Genomic DNA, 4,533 nt, shown 5'->3' on the forward strand with positions numbered 1-4,533 from the left:
GTCTGAGGCAATGAAATTGCAAGACAACGTAAAAGCAAGTTTGCATACATTTGTATGTACGGATTCTTAGGACCGGGTTATAATTGAAGTGACGGAACGGTGTGAGCTGTCATCTAATCATCTATTATATTCTATCGTATGTGAAATGAATGCAAATGGTTATAATGCACGTTAACGTGACATAAAACAGTAGAATCTAAAACCTGTACATATGCAAACAGATTCATATTTTACATCCAACTTAACCCTAGAGTACTAACCATAATTTAATCTCTGCGAACCACCTTCCCCAGTAAACTCAAAAAGATTGTTTAGTGCATCGGGTGGCATTTATGTTGACACACCATTGTTTTAAAAATAGAAGTAAATTAAATTTTATACATATATAAAATATATACTTATGCATTTGATATTTGAACTTAATAATATAACAACTTTCAGGTCCATAAAACTCAAAAACATTGTTTATTCAATATATTTCACATGTGCTTCTATTTTATGTAGTTTCTATATGTAAGTGTATCAAAAAAGGACTAAATTTTCTCCTGAACTTCACAAAAGAGATCAATGTAAAGTAAAAAGGATCAAGTTATATTTCTTTTAATATAAAAAACAGCAAAAGTTTTAATTATAAAGTCATTTTGCGCATCAGACAGTCTCAACCAGGGTGTCCAGATTGTTAAGAAAAAAGCGCAATTTCTGAAAAAAAAAATCACCAAAAATCGCGATTTATTTTTATTTAGTAAAATTCATGAAATCGACTTAACAAATCTTTTATTTTAAAAATGAGATTTTGCAATAATATAGTTTTTAAAACCAAAAACGAATATAATACCTTTAGAGGGTAATAATAAATAACACAAATCACTCATATAATAATGATGTACAAACAATTTTCTTTAAAAATACGCATACTTTTTAAAAATGTTTGTTTCAACCCATTTTGCAATAGGACTGCGCAATTATTAAATTTATTATAACTCCCATTAATTGATTAATCGCAAAATCCGCTTTTAAGAGCTCGGCGCTAAAAATAAAATAAAAACCTATAATAAGGCGAGATCAGCTACATATTTTCACAATTTCTTCAAAATCACCTATAGTGTCTGAATAATTTACATTTCGGTTGTTGTCATATATTCAGCTATTCAACCTTGAAAACATACCGTATCAAACAGTAAACGTTTTGCAGCAGAAACTATTAGCCTTCAAATAACACTTTATTTGAACTATTGAATTAAGACTTTCAAACCTCATCCCATTTCGAATCTTAGTTTTTGTTGAATTCACTACGGAAAAAACGCGCTCAACTAAAGCATGTGAGTGCGGCGAGGATAATAATATGAAGGCTACTTTACTTATATTTCCAAAAATTTGAGCTTGCTCTTTAATAAAAGTTTTCACTAGAGTTTGGCCTTCTTCATACGGGAAGCGGGACGATATGTAAGCATGCATAATGGTCAGGGTTGGGCACGATGCATTAAATTTGTAATGCACTGATAATAGCATCGCCACTATTCGTGCAGTGGTAGTGAAATTTCAAATGCATTAGCACTAAGTGCATAGTGGTAGTGGAAAAAATTTGTCACTACCACTAACCATAGAGTAGTAGGGAAAATTTTTTCACTACCGCTGAGCACCCAGTGGTACTGAAATTTGAATTGCATTACCACTAAGTGCATAGTGGTAGTGACAAGTTGGTTTCAGTACCACTATGCACTTAGTGGAAATGCATTTCAACATAGCTAGTGGCTATAAATTTTTAAACAAACCTGTTGTAAGGAAATTGTTATTAAAATCATAGATCGCCAAATTTTCCTAAATTTGTAAACTGGTGTAATTAGTTAGTCAAAGCGAAATTTTCGTCCTTCCTTTACCGCTAACCGTAGTGACACTGAAAATTCAATTTCACTATCACTAGTTGCGTTCCTCATCTCCCAGAAATAGTCCGAAAAAGCCCGAAGTAGTCAAATTTAGTCCAAAAAGCGTTCCTTAACTCGAAAATGACAGCAAAAATGAGAGAGCAAGACTCAGTGAGAGTGACTCTCTTCATTCCGAAGTAAAAAAATTTAGTCAGAAGAATTTTTGCTGGCAAAATCTTGAAAAGTGTCAAACTCAACTGAATTTAAATTAACGGAAACTAAAGAATACACAAAAAGTGAGAATAATCTAAAAAGTAAAAAATGTGAATTGAAAGTGGAAGTAGGCAAAAAATAATTGATATATGTATAAGGTGTTTATTGTGCTTGTGCATTTAGTGACTAAAGACGTAGTGGTAGTGAAAATTTCGATTTAGTGCAATTTGCCAAATCCTGATAATAAATAAGATTCTCATCACCTTTTAAAATAAAACTACATCAACCATGCACTTTTCTTAGCGGCGTTCATCTTTGTTTATCTGTTTTCCTTGACGTTTCTCCTCTCTTTACCAAAAATATTCTATAAATCCGGGTTGTATCTTTTTAATACAGGATTATTTTTTTACTTGGATTTCAGAGGAGAAATTTTGTATTGTTAAAGGTGTTCTTACACGATATGTATTTGCATCTGTAAATATGGCTTTTTCAATACATATGTAATTGCGTATGTCTGTCAAATTCACAGTCTTTATTTAACTATTTAAAAACACGTTCTTTGAAAACGAAATAAACTAAACTCAGATGATTCTATCTTTGTGTCTGATGAATATAGAAAAATGTATATTTCGTATGTACTTGCATCTGCTTTGTACAGAAACTAATCTAATTTACCTTTACACGATATGTTGGCATTTCCATATCGATACCTTAATATGGAAAGGCCCTATCTCACATAGTCACTGAAGCATAGAAAGCCGTAACTAAGTAAAAATCCAAAATTAGCCTTTTGATCGATTATGATACAGTTCATCGAATTATAAGTACCCGCATCCTTTTAAGAAATAAAAAATTTTAGTCAGTTACGTCATTTTTGCATTTCAGCGACTATATGAGTTAGGGCCTTTCTATATTAAGGTAACGATATGTAAAAAGTTGCATGTACACACGCAAATACAAATCGTGTAAGAACACCTTAATTACACATTGGATAGTTAAGCTCGAAAAAGCAGATAATCTGGCCATAAGTACGTATACCGATAAAAAAAAAAACTCGAATATAACAATTTTATGAAATTTATTATCCAATCGGATATCCGAATCCGGCTCTTATTTTTTACATGGTATCCGGAATCCGGTTATTTGGCAAAATCTCTATCCGACACATGCCTACCCGTAATAAAAAGTACATGTGGTTGTTGTTTTTGCATTCTTGCTATCACCCTGTATAAATTTGCTTTGATTAGTACCCTTGAGTTAAATATTCTAGATTTGCAAATATCAAAAAAATGCACACACAGCGGCGTTAAATGTTATTGAAACTCATCGAGTTAAGCAACTTCTCCAAAAGTGCGAAGTCAAAAATAGTACCAACTTTATACATATCGCACACCGTCTTCAAAAGAGTCACATCTCAAAGTAATACGTTCGTCAGAAAATGCGAAAAACTATTTCGTAGCACATGTTAATCATATGGGCATGGACGACTTTACCTTAGGTTTTTTTAACAAATTATAACAAAAATTTGCTTCAGCTTTTGCTGAAAAGTAAATAAAAGCTCTGTGTACATTTCTAGCGCATAATTTCAAAAATGCCAAATTTTGAGTTGTGACTCTTTTGAAGACGGTGTGCGATATGTAGGAACTAGTTTAGCTACCAGGATTAATGGCAGCACGACATCTATGACAGGTTTACAATAAGTTGACATACTTTTTTTTTTAACTAATTAATTAATTAATTAATTAAATTATTTTAATTAATTGCTTTAATGCAACAAAACGATTTTCAATTAAGAATAACCTCACGCTGCTCCTACAATATTTACCAAGTGAAAATTGATTCGATCGTCAGATAAATATTTTTATTTTTCGGAAGCGTTTCAGTTCAAATTCACAAATGCAGTTGCACCAAAACACCTACAAGTGAAATTTGAATGCGGGTTTGTGGAAACCGAATTCCGTTTAAAAAGGGGATGAATATACATATGTTTTAAAAAAAATGTAGTTGAAACAATTTACACGGAAGTGAATTATTTGATATCATTTCAAATCACACAGCATCATATCAAATAACACCATTCTGTACCGATTTATTTTACACCATATTTCATCTCATCACAGCACATAATTTTAGTTTCAAACATCCATCATATCAATTGGAAACGGAAATATAATTGTTGTATTGCGTTCAGCGGCTATCGTATTCATGGTTTGCAAATATCTTAACTGGACAAAGTAAATCAAAATATAGTAATAACCCAGCTTTCTTTAACCGGCCTATTCTCAACGTTACCGAGCATTTTGTAACCGAAAAATTTTTAATTTTGATTAACAAAAATTATATCAGGAACTTTAGTTACCGCCGAAAAAAATTGTGTTACCCGCGCAGAAAACACTTGTAAAAGGTCTTTTCTATGCTGGTAACAAACATTTTGTAGCCGATTAATAAAGTTACCACC

This window comes from Rhagoletis zephyria, unplaced genomic scaffold (assembly GCF_001687245.7).
Source record: "Rhagoletis zephyria isolate East Lansing unplaced genomic scaffold, Rhagoletis_zephyria_1.1 Rzeph_scaffold_08268, whole genome shotgun sequence".
NCBI classification, from domain to species: Eukaryota; Metazoa; Arthropoda; class Insecta; order Diptera; family Tephritidae; genus Rhagoletis; species Rhagoletis zephyria.